The following is a 21,123-nucleotide window of genomic DNA, read 5'->3' as shown; positions in this document are numbered from 1 at the left end:
GTGAAGACACAGAAGGTGGCCACCTGCAAACCAAGGAGAGACACCTCAGAGGAAACAATGCGCCGACGCCTTCATCTTGGACTTCCGGCCTCCAGAACTGTGAGGGAATTAAGTCTTTTTGTTTAAGCCACCCAGTCTGTGCTACTCGGTTATGGCAGCCCTAGAAAACTATCACAGTTTATTGTCATATTTTGGAATTCTCTATTATCTTTGAAATTTCATAGCTAGGGCCTTGGGGAGCAGAGATGCTGGTAACAACAGAGGAGGAGGAGGAGAAATGGTTGTTGGATGCATGCCTCTGCGGGGGGTGAGGATAGAGAGTACCATGGGTTGTGGTAGGACTAGTGAATTGTTTTATTGAGATAGTAGAGGGGCGTGTGTTCTAGAAGATCACATGAATGTTGCAGATGAAAACTAACATGGGCTGGGCTTCATGAGGTTGGCCGTTTGCTTGTTGAAGGGCTTCTGGGGATATCTTAGGGGATAGGGTGAGAAGGGAGGTGCAGTCCTTAGCTTTGTACAACCGTTCAGTGTATATCCTTCTCCGAAATGTTTATGGAGGCCAGCCGCATCTTATGCCTGACACTAAGGTTAGACTTACTAGATAAGACCTATTTCTGTCTTCAGGAGTCTCCAAGACAAATAAGGAATTTACAGTATTACTGCCTGTAAATTTACAGTGCTGATCATCATTGCCCAGCACTAATAACAACTAGAAAGATAACTTTTTAATATCTTTATTATAGGCGACATGGGTTGAGCCCTCATTGTGTTTTAGGCATTGTGCTAAATGTACACTACACGTAATTTCATTTATCCGAACAGCAACCTGATGGCTATGCTCATTATAAAGATTTGAAAATACTGGTTATAAGTTCAATAACTTGATTAAATCAGCTACTCAAGGGAGAGCTAGGAGTGAAAGCTACATCAAATCAGTAACATAGAAGACAGTACTAGCCAGCACACTCAGAATGACTACAGCATGTCTGAAAACTGTAAAACACTTATGTAGGAAATTGAAGACACAAAGAAATGGAAAAACATTTCATGCTCATGGATTAGAAGAACAAATATTGTTAAAATGTCTATACTACCTAAAGTAATTTACACATTGAATTCAATCCCTATCAAAATACCACCAGCATTTTTTTACAGAGCTAGAACACACAGTCCTAAAATTTGCATAGAACCACAAAAGACCCTGAATAGCCAAATCGATCTTGAAAAAGAAAAGCAGAGCTGGAAGCATTACAAGTCCGGGTTTCAAGGTATATTACAAAGCTGTAGTGATGAAGACAGTATGGTACTGGCACAAAAACCAGACACACAGGTCAATAGAACAAAACAGGAAACCTCAAAATGGACCATTAGTTCTATGGTCAACTAATTTCCAACAAAGCAGGAAAGAATGTCCAATGGAAAAAAGATGGTCTCTTCGCAAATGCTGTAGGGAAAACTGGACAGGTACATGTAGAAGAATGAAAATGCACCACGTTCTCACATCAGATACAAAGATAAATTCAAAATGGATGAACAATGTAAATGTGAGACAGGAACCATTAAAATCCTAGAGGAGAAAATAGGCAGTAACCTCTTTGACCTCAGCCATAGCTGCTTCTTACTACATGTTTCCTGAAGCAAGGGAAACAAAAGCAAAAATGAACTATTGGGACTTCATCAAGATAAAAAACCTTCTGCACAGCAAAGGAAACAATCAGCCACTCCCTTTTGACATCATCACAAGGTAAGTGCAAGACGATGAGTGGGTTCTCTTGGGTCCAGCATTGTGTCTGCCAGTGAAATTTTCTGCCTCTACTGTACACTCCCTTTCTCTCTCACTTTTTTTTCCTGCCTCCCTAGACAATTAGATTTTTTTGATCAATACAAGAACTATTGGATAGCATCTAGTGACAGTCCACTTTATCAAATTATAGTGAAAAGTAGAATCTGTGCAAACTACAAAAACTTAATCAAGCCTGACCATCACAATGTGTCCTTGGGGGCCTTGCAAGATGGATTATAATCAGAGGGTTGCTTGAAGTGCATGGAATCAGAACAAAGAGAGTTAGATAAATCAAATATTTAATGATGTTGGGCTAAGACATCCTGTTTCATCCCATCTTCTCCAGAGGGATGGGCCTGTTGGGGGAGTGGAATACCAAAGCCTACAAAACTCCAGACTGGGTCCAAAGGTTGCAACAGAATTTCAATTGTTTATCAACCTTAAGAAATTTGGACCATAATGAGAAAATATTTCTTTCTTCTCTTGCATTCTTTTTCTCTCCTCTCCCTTCCTTTCCCTCCCACATTTTCCTTTCTCTGATTCTCTATTATGTTAAATCTTTTTACACTACATTGACTGCAAATGTAGACCAAAAAAATCATTAATTTTATAAGTGAGGTACCAATTTTTCCAGAAATGTAGAATCAGAAAATGTGATAGCTACAAAGATAGATGCAAGTAATGAGATCAAAGACATTGTGCTTCACCCAAAGTTAATATTAACTATTGTCAGAGGAAGGACTAGAACCCAGGCCTTCTAAGTCATCATCATTTATCTTAATAATGACGAATTTGTGTTAAGGCAAATAGTGGTCTCTTGTATTAAAACCTTTCTGTGTTTTCCTGGAAAATATTGAGGTGTTTCTGTGACTGAGTTTTGAACTTGGAAATCTTTATATGGCTGTCATTAAGATGAGTCAAATGAGATTTAATCATCTACGCTTTTCAGGATGTGATTTCAGAATTCTAGTTGCAAGGCGACATTGCAAATTAATGATTTTGGCGATTCTCTTTACTTCTTTGTATATGTGTATGTGTGTTTGTATAAATGGAAAGTAGCTATGTGAATACCAGGCTTGGGTAACCATTGAAGATACAAAGTGAAACGATTCTGTAAGTCTTGGATTTCAGTGAGTCTGTCAAATACTCATTGATTGAGGATGATTTGTGATTATTTCCTATTACTAAAAAGCCTCATGGGCCTGTGGCATGCCTTTAGTTTTCCCAGGCTGGGTTACAGGGAATGGCAGAAAATTCTCTAGACTTTGGGGCCAGTGGACTTAGGTTTGAGCTAGGTTTGAAGCTTTAGCACAGAATAGTTTGTGACCTTGGGCAACTTGTTGAATGTCTCTGAACCTTTATTATCTGAATATGGTAGGATAATCTGATAATATACTGACTTGTGTTTCTTGATATTTTCTATGCCAAGAAGATAGGTGGACATACTCCCCTCAGGGCATTAATGGTTTACTGCAGAAGTTGCCAGGCCCCAATATGATATCCTGTCACTAAGATTTCTGGAAAATTGATGGGGGCTAGAACTTGAAGAGGCAGAGGACATCTACCCTGGGAAAAAGAAAAGAGATTCATTTCTGGAGATAGGGAAGATGGTGGTTTTTTCAAGAGGGGTATAGGACTTGTGAAAGGGCTAGTTCATGGATATCAGGAGGGCTGCCTAAGAGCTATTGCTTGAGAAGTCATAGGGAGCAATTCATGTCCATGCTGGTCATGGATCAGATAGAGCCTCCTGCCCCTCAACGAGTCCCGTGGGCTGGGACCATGGGCCCGATGGCCTACAAGTTAGAAGCCCCTCCCTGATTTCCCAGTGCCCAGTAAACTACCTTGGTTATTACATATTTTATAACTGCAAAATATGACTGAGATTGATTCTCGCCATTTTAGAGAGAGGGGGCTTTCTTCTAGGTTTAGAAAAATAAGGAAGTGTGCCATTTTTTGCACCTGAGCATTGTGGAGAACATTATCTCTGCAACCTAAGCTCTACCAAGTAGGATTATTCTGGGAAAGAGAGATAATGTGCCCAGGGCACTTAGGACAGTGTCTGGCACAAAAGAGACATGCTGAGAATTATAAATAATTATTATGTAAGCCATTTTTATTTCATCATCAAAACAACCTCTGACCAAAATTGGTGGAGCGAGAACTGCTTTCTCTCTTTTTAAAAAAGAGACTTTAATTTTTTAGAACAATTTTAGGTTCACAGAAAAGTTGAACAAAAGGTACAGAGATTTCCCATATACATCTTGCCCCAACACATGCATAGCCTCCCCCATCTCTTCTATTTGCAAGCAGAAGATTAATATGATAGTTCTTGAGATTGCGCCTAGAATGCCAAAAATGAAAGAGTCCTCTATCAGGGAAATCTGGGCAACAACACTAAACACAAAAATGGGATGACTTAACACAAGAGACATTTATTTCTTGTTTGCCTAATAGTCAAGGGCCCAGCCTGACAGTGGTTCTTCCATTTTTAACAGATGGATCCCAAGATTGCCCTTGGGTGTCCACAGCCCAGGTGCCAGGAGGGAAGAAGAACATGGCGGAGATATATGGGAGGTCTTATGGGCCATCCCTAGAAGTGAAACACATCCTTTTTTTCATACCATCGGCTAGAACTCAGTCAGTCACAGGGTCATGCCTACTCGCAGAAAAGGCTAAGAAATGCCACCGAGCACTGTATCTAAGAAAAGACAAACAGGAATGTGATGAATAGCTAGAAATCTCTACCGAATTATGGATTATCTAGTCTGGTCCAGTACCTCGTTTGACTGAGTGTGGCTCTGAAGATGGAGTGTTTTTCGGTATGGCTTTGGAGAGTGGATTTTTTTTCCCCTTCTTCAGAAGTCTTAATTAAAACATTCTCCTTATTTGGTGCAGAACACACTTTTGACTAACTCCCCATATCTGGCACCAGACATCTTCAAAATATCATCAGATATACTTCCTTTTATTTTCCCACAATTCATTTATAATGGCAAAAATCTATTGGACACAAGTAAAATCTAATTAGAATGAGAGTAGGCTTTACTGAGCACTGTTTGGTGACAGCTATAAAATATGTCCATTGTAACTTTCTTTTCACTGCTTGAACCCCACCCATTCTCCCCCCTTACCATCCCTCTAAGCAACTTCATGTGAAATCAAACACATCTTGCCCTCATTTCTAAATTGCATACAACCAGCTAGCAGGCATAGAAGCAGTGAGGCTAAGAGTAGAAATTTACATAAGGAGCCTATTAATATACTATACAAATGAGGGTCCTGCGGAGAATGTTAATTCATTTCTTACACTGGATGGTCATGATCACTGTAAATTTTCATCATGGCAAGAGCTAAGATGGAGGTAGAAAACTTGGATGTACATAAGAGATGGGAACTGACTACATTTTATGAAGACAGTTCATTATCACATACCTTTCCCACAAAGTAGAAGACCTTAAGGGGTGCTTTGACTTTAAAGTTTGGGTGTGTATGCTTGAAAATGATTTTTAAGAGTCATCTTGGATCATTTCATGAAGGGCACTGGGTAGGGGAATTGGAACATTTTAATATATCAATTGATCAAATTTTAAAAGTGAGTCTATTTCTAGAGTACTTTGGTGAAAATTTACAATCTCTTCTTTAAGCTGCCTAAGTACCAAGGCTGATAACTAGATTCAACATGATTTTTTTTTTTTTTTTGGTAAACCTCCTCCCCACCCCACCCACCCAGTGGCTGCTCAATTATTTTATTGGTTGAGTCATTAATTTATTGATTTATCTAAGATTCAGTAAGTGTCTAGCATTTGCCAGACACCGTGCCGTGATCAGCAAGGTGGGTACTCACAGGTTCGTGGGGAGACAGAGGTGTTTGAAAACCTCACTGCGCCACAAGCTACAATGGAGACATTTGCAAAATGCTTTGGGGTCAAGTCAAGGAGGGACTCCCTCGCTCGAGAAGGAAGGGGGGGCTTCACAGAGAATGATAGGAATTTGTCCTGGAGAAGGGAATGGCAGCCAGAAGAGAGGCTTGTGGACTGATGAGGACCTGGGTGGCTATTCCTTATCATGTCTTTATCATGTCCTTATCATGGGACAGAGCAGGAGGTGGCAAGACAAGAAGGTGAGGAGAAGGGGGAGATTTGTTAAAAGCCGTGCATGTAATCATAAGGAATTAGGTTTTACCGCGCAGGCTACGGAACTTAGGAACTGTTCTCAACACAGTTGATAGTGGGTTAATTAATTAATCAGCCATCCACGGAGTATAAACTGCTTGGCCTTGGTAGGATAGCACTGAGTATGACGTAGGCTCTGCCCCTAAGCAACTTGCAAAAGTTGAGCAAAGACCATGAGTACAGATGGCTCCAGGGGTTTCTTGGGAAAGCTTTAACTGCTTGTAGCATCAACTCCCTCCAAACTCACTTCGTATCACCATTAACTCTGTTCTATATGGCTGATAGACGTTTTCTCAATCTTGTGTTCAAGGGCATTTTTGTAATTTATTGCTCTATTTTATTGCTCTATGGCATAAAAGGGATGAAAACAATGCCCTTAAGAAACAAGCCAGAAAAGATCCCTTGTCTGTTTCAGTCAGATGGTTCCCTCCATACCTGCCCCGTATAGGAAGTCCGGAGCAGACAGCAATGACATGTTTTACTGCTACAAGGGACTCTCCTAGGTGTGTACTGAGGGACTCGCAGACCCAAATCAATCGTTAGAGCATAGGGGAGAGAGCGAGCAGGCGCGTGCAGAAGCTCTCCTGTAGGCGCCTCATACTCACGGCAAGGGGCGGCTTCCTGCAGGGGCTCAAACCTGCACTGAGTCCTGGGGAACGAGGGGACTGGGGATGTCGGGGCGTGTCCTGCGCAGGGCATGCCAGGGAACAGGAGCGTCAGTGTTCTGGACCAACTGTTGTGGTTGCTGTGCAGGAGAGACGAGAGGTCGAGGGTCGGAGAATGACGTGGTCACCTTGACAAATGAAAGGTTTGGAAGAAAGGCTCGTCGGACCAACATCTATTCCTTAGATGCAGTTCTTTGAGTGAGATGTGCGGCGACAGGGGGGAAAGGAGCCCGCTTTTATGGACTCAGCCTATCTGTCCCACAAATTCATTCTCTTTCTCCAAGAAATTGCATAAAACAGTGAGCATCAGGGCGGCTGGATGGTGCAGTCAGTTGAGCATCTGACTTCTGGTTTCGTGCTCTCACGGTCGGGAGATCGGGCCCCGTGTCTGGCTCTGCTTTCTGTGCAGAGTCTGCTTGAGACTCTCTCTCCCTCTGCTTCTCCCACTCATGCTCTCTCTCAAGTAAACAAATAAATCTTTAAAAGCAAAAACAGGGGCTGCCTGGGTGGCTCAGTGGGTTGAAGCCTCTGCCTTCCTCTCCGGGTCATGATCCCAGGGTCCTGGGATCGAGGCCCACATTGGGCTCTCTGCTTGGCGGGAGGCCTGCTTCCTCCTCTCTTTCTGCCTGCCTCTCTGCCTACTTGTGATCTCTGTCAAATAAATAAATAATCAAAAAAATTAAAACAAAACAAAACAAAGCAAAACATCAGGGCCCCAGTATAAACTGCCAAAGATTTCTTTGGCCGTAATCTGCTTTTCAGGGTTGTTGGCATGTCTTTCCTGATTTGTGTGTCCGGTCTGAGAAGCTGAGCGTTGCGTATTCGAGCTTGGTTAGTGGTCCTCAGACTAAGAGGACCGAGTGGTTTCATTGTCGCTCAGGGTCTTGACTGGGGGACTCAAGGAAGCTTCCTGAAAAAAAAAAAACATAGACAACTGTGCACACCTGTGACTTCAAATAATGGAAACTGGCCTTGCCCCCAGTTCATTTTTAGAGAAAGTGCCGAAGGTGGAGGGTTAAAGCCTCTGGCAGGGAAGTAGTGTTTCAGCGGACCAGAGAGGTTTCTCAACCTGCCGTGGACCACTGGCCCTCCTCACTGGGGCCATCGGCTCCACACTCTTCTAGGAGTGGGAGGCATCTCCTGATGTGTGCTCTGGTCACAGTGTGGTCTAAGGTTTTTTTTACCAAGGGAAGACAAGAGCAGGGTTTCTCAAAAGGAATAAAAAGGTGCAGTGAACTGTTTTTACTGTAGCATCATCTTTCCAACTGTAGCCATTTTAAAATGCCTGCCAGTAGTCTCTCCTCGCAATATTCACTGACTGACCATCAAACTGTTGTGGGCCTTGGACCTAAGCCATCTCTGACTCCTGCCCCTGCTGAAAGCAGTTTTTTTTTTTTTTTTTAAATGGCTTTTTTTTTTTTTTTAAAGATTTTATTTATTTATTTGACAGAGAGAAATCACAAGTAGATGGAGAGGCAGGCAGAGAGAGAGAGAGGGAAGCAGGCTCCCTGCTGAGCAGAGAGCCCGATGCGGGACTCGATCCCAGGACCCTGAGATCATGACCTGAGCCGAAGGCAGCGGCTTAACCCACTGAGCCACCCAGGCGCCCGGCTTTTTTTTTTTTTTTAAAGATTTTATTTATTTATTTGATAGAGAGAGATCACAAGCAGGCAGAGAGGCAGGCAGAGAGAGAGAGGAGGAAGCAGGCTCCCCGCTGAGCAGAGAGCCCGATATGGGACTCGATCCCAGGACCCTGAGATCATGACCCGAGCCGAAGGCAGCGGCTTAACCCACTGAGCCACCCAGGCGCCCCCTGAAAGCAGTTCTTATATCATGAGTAAATTTTTACAGATATACCTTTGACTCCTGCAGAGGAAGCATTTCATTAGATTTTGGAGAATTAGTTGAAAATTCCATTGACCTCTGGGCAAGGGAAGATTCTAGTACCCAGGCCTTCCCCGAGGCCACATGCCCTCTGGGAAGGCTAGTGTGGCCCTCTTTTCTGAGAGGCAGGAGGCCAGATAAATCAGCAATACCAAGGGCTCAGGTCCCTCTCTTCTGACACACAGAACACCCGTTCCTTCTCATTTTATTTTTGGCCTCACTCAGGTACGGCTACCTCCCCCGTGTCTAGCCAGATCAAGACACTCACACCAGCCTCCATACTGGGCTTTCCGGCCCCAGCAAGGACTTGAACTTGTGGTCCCAAGAGCAGGCCGGATTAGCTCTCGGGGCTCCCACGCTGACTCTATCAAAGCTTTCCTCTGCACATCTCCATTATGTGAACAGCGCTGTTAACCAAACCTATTATCTTTCCCCCTTGGTTTCAAGTTGAGGAAGGGAAAGCAACTTCTTTAATGGCCCACAGATTGATGATTAACATTTTACACGTCCCTGCTGCTAAGTAAAAGAACTGCTTTGTGGACAGTGAAAACGCCTCGGAGAAAGAAGTGGGAGTCAGCTTGGTTTATTAAGTTGTGCTGCTTCATTAATCACAATCTTTTTTTATGGCGGTACTTAGAGACCCATCCATTGTACTTCTCGGGAATGGGGTAGATCAAAAACAAGTGCTTTTAGTGCACCTTTGACATCTGGCATAGCAGCCGGCTATCTGCGATATTGCTCTCAAGCAGTGTGGGGAACTGCAGCGACTGTGACCGAGCTGGCCCTTCTGATCTAAGCTACTGCAGAGGGCAATGAATTACCTTAAAGGAGCTCCGCCGCCGAGCTCCCAAGTTTTATGCCGGACCCCTGCCAGCTTCCCCACTTTATGAGTATGAACAATCAGACAATTGAACTGATTTGACTTTGCCACTCCCGGAGTTTCATTGCCGCGAGCCTGGGGAGGTTATGATGGCAATGCCACGCTCAGTGCTGCTCTGAGTTGCAGCGGCGCCCGCTGCCCATTCAAGTAGGGCACCCCTCCTTGTTAGCTGAAAAACTCTCCTGATTTGCAGCAAGGGGGGAAAGAGATCCCATGCAATCAGATTAATTCAACTCTAAATGTTATTTTCATTTAACACTGAGGAACTAGGCAGTGTCCCAATTTTTTTTTTTTTCCCCAATGGTAAACTCATTAAAAGGCAGGGTTCTTTTGCAAGGAGCCTTCTAGCACGGGTGCGGCAGACACCTGCCAAGTCCTGATGCAGATTTGCAGACACACACACAGACATGCGTAGAAACTTACGTATATAACACATATCCACCTACCTACTCCACAGGCTGGCTCAGGCTTAACTTAGTATTGCCAAAAAAGGGCATCCGGTCCGGTCATAGTCTGAAAATGGGTAATTTGCATTGTTTAAAACTCACATCGTTACGTCCTCATTCTGTCTCTTTGTGTGAAACTGAAGGTTTCAGTAGGTTTAGTTTCAATAACTAAAGCTAAGGTTTAGTTGTATACATTCTGGTTCAGAGAACATACTTACTTTCAGGATTTATTACACGTAAATTTCCTCTAGTATCTTTAGAAAGTAGCATTGTTGTGTATGGAAGGATAATCTAATGCTCATTGTAGAAAAAAATTCAAACAGTGCCGTGAAGAATCTAAAAAGAATGTCCAAGTCGCTCACTATCTTACCACCTACAGATTCTGATTATTAAAACTTTATCCAGACTTCTCTGTCAATATGACCCGATTGACTGATTGCTTCCTTCTTTCATTTTGTGTCCATACACAACTCTTAATGTTAGAACGGTGTGATAAATGTGATCCCATTTATATAAAATTAACACACACACAGCACACACATTTTTAAAAAATGCCCTAGAATATCAGTCCCCTATGTTTCAGTGCTTTCTTGACCCTGAGTGCTAGCTTGGGAGTCTAGCAGACATCCTAAACGATTTAATACCTAAACCCCTGATTTCCCCCAAATCTATTTCTCCTGTATTCTCTCACATCTCAGTTAATGCCTTTCATCCTTTTGGGTGCCAAGGTCAAAAATTTTGGAGTCATCATTGATTCTGCTTCTTTGTTTCACCCCATATCCGGTCTATTGACATGGGATCTAGGGTCTGCCTAAACACATATTCCGTCCATGATCACTGCCCGCCCTCTGCAGCATCACTGCTCACCCGCAGGACTACTGTAGCCTTCATGTCATTCCCTCGGACTCCCGACTGCAGTGTGATGAAACTCTACCTCTGAGGAGTGTCACTTGCTTTTATGTCCTTCAGAAATATGGTGACAGTGGGGTGTTTTGGAAAGAGCAGGTACTTACCACCAGATAGGCCTTTGTTTGAATGTTAGTCATAATGGTTACGAGCTGCGTGGCCTTAGGAAATTTACTCTGATTTTCTGAGTCTCTTGGGTTCTTCTTCGGTATAGCGAGGTAAGGAAAGGTTATCCTTACCTTTCGGAATTTACACTCCGTAGCAATAGTCTGGCACACAGTAGGTGCTCTGTAATTGTTCTTACTCTCCTGCACATTTATTCAACTGGGATAGTGTCACGCTCTTTCCCGTGGCACAGAAGACCTTCACATTGTGACCCAGCCTCTTTAGGCTACACACCTCCAAGCCCTTGCTGTGTCCCATGCTCTGGCTACAGCAAACACCCATCCTTCCATAGACTCACACTCCCTGCCTCCTCCCCAAACACATATTCAAGACACTCAACGGGCCTCCTCAATGCCATATTTCAGTTTTCCACGTTGTTACCAGATTGACTTAGCACATATGGAAGTCTGGCAATATTATTAATGCCATCCTTCTAGCCCACCAAAGGGTTTCTACTGCACCTGTAATAACGCCCAATCTTCCTGACGTTGCACGCGAGTCCCCTTACCTCTCTGGGTGTAGGTCACCATGTTCTCTGCCTCGGGCTTCCTTCCTTCCTCTTGCCTTTGCTGTGCTGCCCCTTCCGCCTGGAGTTTTCTGTCTCCAACTACTCTTTGATGGCTGAGACTTACTTAGCCTTCAAAAATCCCAATATTTCTTTATTGACATGTAATCAAATGTATGAATCTTAAGCATACAGACTGATGAACTTTTTTACAAATTACTCATATAATCATTATCTTGACCAATATCGTGGACAGTTCCATCAACTCAGGAAACTTTCTCGTGTGTTGTTGCAGTCAGTTCCCAGTCCCTACCTTGATACTGATTTCTATTACTGTAGATTATTTTTTGCTGGATCTTGAACTTTTTATAAATGATATCACAGGGTATATACCTTTTTGTGTCTGATTGGTTCTGCTTAACATGTTTTGGGGGATTTTTTTCTGTGTGATTGTATGTATAAAGAATTTTGTTTTATTGTATTTTTGCTAGACATGAATATTGTATGTAGTGGTATCTCATAGTTTTAATTTGCAGTTCCCTGCTATCTAATGATGTTTAAAATCTTTTCCGATGCATACTGGCTTCTTTCTCCTTTAAACCAATGTTTTACAGACTACAGGTTTAGTCCAATGGTGACTCATGAAATCAGTTTTGTTGGTTGTAAGCCACATTTAAAAGAAAAGAAAGGAAACACAAGTAGAACAAATTATCATAGGATGCATCAGAGAGACTCATATATGGTAAGGTTAAATACAGTTTTGTGAAACTTTTTCAGTTATTGGCATGAGTGTCTGTGTGTGTGTGTGTGTGTGTGTGTTCGTGTGTGTGTACTGACAGCAATTACATTTGTGAAAGGAGTTTAAAAAGGGCTTAAAAGCAATCATTTAAATTTCAATTAATAGAAGTATTCACTGGGCACAGCGGAGGATGGAGAATGGACTGGGGTGGGGGAGATGAAAAACAGGAAGCAAACATCGTAACTTTTTAAGGAAGTTTTACCTGCTTCCCCAAACAAGATTGAATTAGATGCCTCATCTCTGATTTTATTTTGCTAATGTTTTGTCATTACTGAATTTTGACTCATGAGTGTGCTTATTTTTATTTGTTTCCCCTAAATATCTACTTTCATTTTTCTTCTATTTTCTTTCTTTCTTTTTTTTTTTTTTTTTTTTTTTTGTTTATTTTAGTCACCTGGTGTTCATCACAATTAAGTGCCTTCCTTAAACCCCATCACCTATTTCACCCATTCTCCTCTGGGAACCATCCGTTTGCTCTCTATGGTTAAGAGTCTGTTTTGTTTTTGTTTTTGTTTTTAAAGATTTATTAATTTATTTATTTGGGGGGAGGAGAGGGGGCTCAATCCCACAACACTGAGATCATGACCTGAGCTATAACCAAGAGTCAGGCACTTAACCAGCTGAACCACCTACCTGCTTCAGGAGTCTGTTTTCTGGTTTGCCCCCCCCCCCCTTACTTCCCCTTTGGTCATTTGTTTTGTTTCTTAAATTCTACATATGAGTGAAATCCTTGGTATTTGTCTTTTTCTGACCGACTTATTTTGCTTAACGTAATACTCCCTAGCTCCATCCATGTTGTTGCGCATGGCAAGATTTTTCAAGATTTTATTCTTTTTTATGTCTGAGTAGTATTCCATTATGTGTATATATGTGTGTGGTGTGTGTGTGTGACCCACATCTTTATATCTATTCATCAGTCAGTGGACACTTGGGCTGCTTCCATGTTCTGGTTATTGTAGAAAATGCTGCTATAAACATCACAGTGCATGTATTGCTTTGAATTAGTGTTTGTCTATTCTCTGGGTGAATATCTAGTAGTGTGATTGCTGGGTCTTAGGGGAGCTCTATTTTTAACTTTTTGAGGAACTTCCATACTGTTTTCCAGAGTGGCTGCACCAGTTGCATCCCCAGCAACCTTGTAAGAGGGATCTCCTTTCTCCCCATCCTCACCAACACCTGTTGTTTCTTGAATTGTTGATTTTAGCCATTCTGAAAGATGTGAGGTGGTCTCTCATTGCAGTTTTGATTTGCATTTCCCTGAGGTTGAGTGATGATGAGCATCTTTTCATGTGTCTATTGGCTATCTGGATGTCTTTGGAAAAATATATCTATCTGTGTCTTCTGCCCATTTTTAATTAGACTGTTCTTTTTTGGGGTGTTGAGTTTTATAAGTTCTTTATAGATTTTTGGATACTAACCATCTATCAGATATGTCATTTGCAAATATCTTCTCCCATTCTGAAGGTTGCCTTTTAGTTTTGTTGTTTTCTTCACTGTGCAGAAGCTTTTATTTTGATGAAGTCCCAGTACTTCATTTTTGTCAATTTCACTTTATATAGCTGTCTTTTATTTCTACTTATCGTTAGTCATAATTTGTTAGCCAGATATTCTTACAGTTCATCTTGTGTCTTTTATCTAGCATTTTTATTTATCTGGAAAACTCGTTCTTTCAATTCTGAAGGACAGTCTGTCCAGATAGAATATTCTTGGTTGGCAGTGTTTTCTTTTAGTACTTTGAATATATCATTCCACTCCCTTCTGGCCTGCACAGTTTCTGATGAAAAATATGTTGATAGTCAAGTTGCTTTTCACTTGCTGCTTTTAAGATTCTCTCCTTTCTTTTCTTTTCTTTTCTTTAAGATTTTATTTATTTATTTGACAGACGGAGATCACAGAGAAGCAGGCAGAGAGAGAGGAGGAAGCAGGCTCCCTGCTGAGCAGAGAGCCCGATGTGGGGCTCAATCCCAGGACCCTGGGATCACGACCCGAGCCAAAGGCAGAGGCTTTAACCTACTGAGCCCCTATTCTCTCCTTTTCTTTAACTTTTAACAATTATAATGTGTCTCAGGGTGGATCTCTTTGGATTAAGTTTGTTGGGAATTCTCTAGGATTCCTGGATTTGGATGTCTCTTTTCTTTCCCCAGGATAGGGGAGTTTTCAGCCATTGTTTCTTTGAATAAGATTTCTGCCCCTTTCTCTCCTCTGTTTCTAGGATTCATATAATGCACATACTGATCCAGTTTATGGTCCTATAAGCCTCTTAAGCCATGTTCACTCTTTTTTATTCTTTTTAAGTTTTCGCTTCTCTGATTAGATGAATTCTGCAGTCCTGTCTTTGCATTTGCCAACCCTGTTTTCAGCTTGGTCTAGTCTGCTGTTGAACACCTGTATTGAATTTTTCAACTCAATTATTGTGTTCTTTAGTCCTGTGACTTTGTTTGGTACTTTTTAATATTTTCTATCTCTTTGTTGAAATTCTCACTTTGCTTATGCATTGCTCTCCTGGGCAACTTTATAATCATCTTTTGAATCCTCTATCAGATAAAGAATTCTCTTCATTTCATTAAGCTATCTTTCTGGAGTTTTATCTTGTTATTTTGCTTGGAATATATTCCTATGTTTCTTTACTTTCCCTCTCTGTGTTGGTTTCTATGCATTAGATAAAACAGCCACTTTTCTTATTCCTGACAGAGTGTTTTCATGTGGGAGATGAACCTTGTCAATCAGCCTGGTACCATCTCTTGGCTATCTGCACAAAGCTTTGTGACTGTCCAAGCCACTTCCTTTGTTCTTATTAAGGGTGTGCCAAGACCTCCAGGGTCCAAAAGGGGAGGATTGCAGTGAGCACCTAGATGCAAGTTGATTGGAAGCTGGGAGCTTAAACAATAGCTGGAAAATTATGGTGTTAAGCCCTTTCCAGGAAGAAATAGAGAGATGTGGGTATTTTTGCCGACTTTGTCTCTCCTTGACCTGGGTGGATAGCTAAGGGGGTGATCCTAGACCTGTTAAGAATAGCGTCTTTGTTTGCTACAGTATTGTGGGACTTGTGAATGCAAGCCCCCTTGGCTGCCAAAGCCAGGAGATCCAAGGACCCATCCTTTGGGCAGCAGCTGCAAAAACTGGGGAACAGACATATGTTTGAGCCCCTTTCATGTAGTTACTGGTGATTTAGACTGGGCTAGAGGGAGAAGGTGGAGGATGCATCTGCTGGTTTCCCAGTCTCTGGGAAGGATGGCAGTCAGCTGCCATTTTGATGTGTAGGTATTGCTTCCGTAGTTTTTGGATTTCTTTCAAAGGAATTTGCTTGCTCTATGTGTAGCTGTACATTTGGTATGTTCATGGAAGAAAGGGAGTTCAGGAGCCTCCTATGTCACCATCCTGGACCAGAACCTTAAGTGATTTATCTTTGAGTCACTTCTACTCCCAGACAGGACAGTCTGGTCCCCACGTTCCAGGGGTCCTGGGCCTGGGGCTCCTTCTGTCCTGACGCTCCTGACTTGTCCGCTATTTAGCATTTCAGATGCCTTCCATGGAAGTCTGATTTGAATCATAGGTAGATATTCTTTTAAATACTTTATGAGTGATTACATCAAAGTTTTTAAAGAAAGCGCATTTAAAAATTTTTTTTAGGTTTATTTATTTATTTATTTATTTAAGTAATCTCTACCCCCAATACGGGGCTTGAACTCACAACTCCAAGATCAAGAGTCACATGCTTCTCTGACTGAGCCAGCCAGGTGCCCCTAGAAAAGAAAATTTGTAAGCCTGTATCTATCCAGTCATCAATATCAAAATCAAAACCAGTTAATTTTGACTCTTCTTTATAGGCAAGAGTTAGTATCTTTGTTTTAAAGAAGTGTTCTCTACTTTTTAATCTTCATTAATTTTGGCGGGGGGGGGTGTGGATTCTGCATTGTATTCTGTACATTCAAATGATTTGTATCATTTGAAACAAAAGCTCTTTCTCTTGTGTTCAATTTTGTAACAATAGCTGAAGTACATATTTAGATTCATCAATTAACTTCTGTGATCATGTTCACAGCCTTATTAAAAGCAGTAAGGTGTGAGGTCTGTAAGTTTGAATTCAAATCCAGAATGCTGCCATTCAGATCCTGGTACCATTTCTCATTGACTGTGATTTTGAGCAGGAAAGTGAACCTCTCTATGTATCGTCCTCCTCACTGGAAATGGGGAATAATAGTAATAGTTACCTCACTGGTTTGCACAAAAAGACTTCAGTGAATTACTATATGGGCCAAGGAGAGAGTGCCTAGCGTATAGCAAGCGCTATTAGCTATTATTATCTTCTGTTTCTTTGTGTTTGGCTTATCTTCCAGTGTTTTGGTAAATGTCTTTTGAAAGTGTCTTCTTTATCTAGAAAAAGTATATAGTTACTGTTATTTGGCAATCTTGCATATTTGAATATTATTTTTTTGCATCTCATAGGAACAAGAAATTGGTGGAGTGGGAATCTTGGGTAATAATTTTTTTTTCCCCCTGAAAGCTAGTAAATAGTGTTTTACTGTCTTCTAGCGTTTATTGTTGCAAAAGTCAATGCAGTTTTTGTCCCTTGAAGGTGAGTTGTTTTATCTCCTTAGATTAATTAATCAGTTCAATAAATATTTCTTATGCTGTTTCTATGTATAAGATAGTTACATGCTTGGGTATATAACAGTGAACCAATGCTGGTGAAGCTGACAACTTTGTTGGAGTATGGGTTGGGAGGAAGACAATACCTAAAGTTAAGTCAATTACCCAGAGCTGGCTAAAATCCAAGGTCTGAGGGAACAGTTCCCCTAAGACTGTTCTCGCTTCTTAGACTGATTATAAATTTAGGGTATTCACAAAACCACTTTCAGATTTGATAATTCACTGGAAGTTCTCACAGAACTTGCTAAAGGCTATTGTATTCATGGGTATGATTTATTATAGGGAAAAGATACAAATTAGAACCAGCCAGAGGAAGAGACACATAGGGAAGATTCTTAGAGGGATACAAACTTCTGGTTGTCCTCTCTCCATGGGGGTCGTGGTGGCATTACCTCCTCCTGACCACAGTGTGTGACAATTTGCACAGAGTACTGCCAACCCATGAGACTTACCTGAGACTTTGGTGTCCAGAGTTTTTCCTGGACTCAATTGCCTACGTAGCCTGCCTTGCTGTCTTTTAGTCTCTAGCCCCTCCTGGAGGTTGGCCTCCTACTCTATCCTTCTGGAAGTTGGTTGATGAGGCACAGTGCAAAGCCCCCGCCATGTTAGACCTTCCCTGGACCAGGACCCCCAGACAAAAACATTCCTATTAGGACATTACAAGGCCCTCTTGTTCAGCTCCCAGTAGCCAAGGGCAAAATCCAGACCTCTTTTAGGGGAGAGGTTAATTCTTCACTGCACACCAGTATGTATATAGGAAATGCAATGAGGAATAATAAAGCATGGTAAGGGGGATAGAGAGGGACATGGAGGTGCTCCTTCCCGTAGATGGATTGGCAAGAAAGGCCTCTCTTGGAGTTTGTCTGTTTTATAACTTCTTTAAGGGTCAATTCTTTGTCTTCTTGATACACCTCCTAAATTTTGATTAATTTCTGCTTTTGTCCGCATTATTTCTTCCTTTTAACTTTGTGTTTATTTTATTCTAATTTCTTGAGCTGAAAGCTTAGTTTTGTCTTTTAAAACATATGAATACATATCCACATATATATTTATTGCTTTCTATGTATATATAACATATTATGTGTAATATATATTTTATATATATATATTTATAACATCCCATAAATATTGATATTTAAAGCTTAGATTACTTTTATTTCTAAACCATTTGTAATTTAAGTTTTGGTTTTCTCTTTATCCAGGAATTACTTAGAAGTTTATTTTTAAATTTCTAGATGCTTTCACTTTCTTCTTTCTTTCTTTCTTGGTGGTGGTAGTATCTTTATTTTGTTGTTTAGCTTCTAGTTTTCTCCATTGTGGTATATACTTTCTTCTTTTTGGAATTTATTGAGACTATCTTTGTGACTCAATACAGAGTCTGTTTTTATGACTGTTCCATGTTTTTGAAAATAATGTGCATTCTTTGTTTATTGGGTAAACAAAGAATGTTAAATATTTATCTTAGATCAAAGTTGTTAACTGTGTTATTAAAATCTTCTCTAAATTTCCTTGAAAAAATTTGATGTATGATCTGCGATCTGTGTGATTTCTGTTCAGTGTAGCTTTTCCAGTTTCTGCTGGGAACTCGAGTAGATTTTAATGTATATATTTCCAAACTACATTGATAGGTACATTAAAAAATAAATGACTATTGAATATTGTAGGTGGATTTTTAATTTAAAAAACACTAAATAGTCCATACTATAATGCTCTTGAATCCTTTTTTTTGTTTGATTACTATTTCTACATCCTTAAATCATCTTTTTGTTAGCATTATCTTAGGGCATCTTTTTAAGTTTTTTAATTTGCAACATTCCTGTGTCAATTTGTTTTAAAGCTCTCTTAAAACACAATATATTTAAATTTTTACAAGAACCTGATTTGTACCTCTACCTTTAAAAAAGGGAACTAACACATCTCTTCTAAATTATTACTACCACAAACTTGTTTTTGAGTCATTTTATTATGTTTTCTACAAATATGCCTTCTGTTGTTTCTTTCCTCATTCTTCCTCTAGGAATGCAATGCGTTGAATCCCTTTTTCTGCCTTATTGAGAAAGATCAGGATTTTGTTCGTATGAGCTCTGTATTTTTGTTGCTAATTTGTTCACTGAACTTTGTAGTAAGTAGTACTGTAGTGAGTGAGATTTTTTTTTCCATTTCATTTCTTACTGACATAGAAGTTTAAAATTTAGGTTGTTGCATATTTATCATCCATGAAGCTAGTGAAATTATGTTTTTAATTTGAATAGATTTTAGAAAAGTAGTCTTTTGGATTTTCTAGATAATGTGTAGACTATAAGGATGATTTTGCATTCCGTAGCTAAATTTTGCAAGTACTGATTACAAATATAGGATGATTGTCCATAATGCATATTTTCCACATAATGGGCTGTTGTGATGCTCAAGTGAAGAACGTACGTGAGAGGCACCGTAAGGTGTCAAGGACTCTGCTGTGGTTGGGCACTATTAAGAGAGTGGGTGCTCAGTCTGAATGTGCTGATTCAGTCTGATCTCTAACTTGGCCACTTCTCCCACATATTTCCTTTTTTAATTATCTGTGCCCTTTTCAAAAGGCATATGAGATCCTGTGTTCAGGAACATAGGAGATTTGTGGGAATTTTTACTTAGAAATGGATTACCACATAAAGCTTCCTTTTAAAGTCAGACATTAGGGTCCTTTCCTCCCGCCCTTCTCATTTTTCTGTTGGTTCTGCCAACATATCTGTGGAAAACGTGCACCCCTGTGGTCATTTTGGTCAAACACAAAGCTGAGCAGATGCTTGCTTGAGCCCCAACCACCTGAGAGGCCTTTGTTGTCTTGTCAAGAGTCTCCAGACTGGAAATCCAAAGGACACAATTCATTGCAGCTGATGGCAGGATTATGAGCTGATGATTTACTGTGAGACCCAAGCTGGCCTGGAGGCACTATTTGGAATGGGTAGCATGGGGATTTGCATCCATGGGCACAAGGACCAGGAGCCAGGAGGTGAATTAAGGACCAAAGCTGTTTCGCCCGCTGGTGAGACTTCGTGATTCGGGGCCAGTGCAGGTAGAGTTGGGTTCATGAGCAAAGGACATCAGGCAAGCTGGGAGGAACCTTGCCTGCGAGGGCAAGGGTATTTGCATAAAAGAGCACTATCTTCCCCTGTGGAAGTGGAGACTTGGAGTAAATACCCTCTGGCTTCTCCTCGCTTGAGTTCCATGAACCATCTCCCAACCAGAGAATGGGAGAGCCTCAGAGACTCTTTGCTTCAAGCTCAGCTGATGTGTTCGGGTGTCCGAGCTGCTGGGACTCGTGTTGTTCCTTACAGAAAAATAAGACATTTTTTTTAATCAAATATTAAGATTTGTCATAATTTAAGACATTAATTTGTTTTAAGTATTATTTCATCAGTGATTAAGTTCTACTATTAACTTAGTATTGGCCAGAGCTTTTCCTTTCTGAGATCTAGCTTAAAGCATGCCAATTCCATGTGTCTGTCTAATACCTAATTAAAGAAGTCTAAACTTCTTCTGATGACGTCTGTGAGTATCTGGATAGCTAAGTCCTCAAGGCCACAGAAGCATTTTGAGGTTGACATTACTGAAAATCAGAAGCCACATCAATGGGAGGGGGAGGGATATGTGTGTCCCACATTGTTCATTGAGCAGCAACTAACCTGAAACCATACATTTACCATCCCTGCTTTAAAAACCCTTTGGGACATTTTGCCACAGAGAGTTTCTTATTGATCCTTTGGCCCACTGATGCCCAAGCTTCATGGTTTCACTGACTTCTTTCTTGGTGTTTTTCCCCCACTCTTTCCTCGTGTCCTACCTTTGTCTCGGAGAGCCTTGGGACCTCTGGATCCTCCAAAAACTCCGTTCTCTTGAGGGTTTTCTTTTTAATAGAAACTGCCTCCCTGAGCAGGAATTTGTGGTTATAAGTAACAGACATTTTTTCCTAATAGACCAACATAGAAGAGTGGCAACCAGTCCCAATATTAAAAAAAAAATTATAAGGAGAAACAGATCAGCTATTTGATCCAGCTTGTGGGTGACCAGTTCTGTGAGGCAGCGTCACAGAAACACTGAGCTAAAAATAAGCTGCTCAGGTAGGCATTCCAGAGCCTCTGTAACCGGCCTACTTTTGACTTTTCTCCACTGATCTTCCATCATTGCTCGCCGGGAATTCACTTGTCTAAGGAGCCAGGCAGGGCAGGAAAGGCGTGAAAGAGCCAAACTAGAGAAAACGTGTCTTGTCTAAAAGCGACAGTTTTTCC

This window comes from Mustela nivalis, assembly GCF_964662115.1.
Source record: "Mustela nivalis genome assembly, chromosome: 13".
In the NCBI taxonomy this organism is placed as follows: domain Eukaryota; kingdom Metazoa; phylum Chordata; class Mammalia; order Carnivora; family Mustelidae; genus Mustela; species Mustela nivalis.
This window is presented reverse-complemented; position numbering follows the sequence as displayed.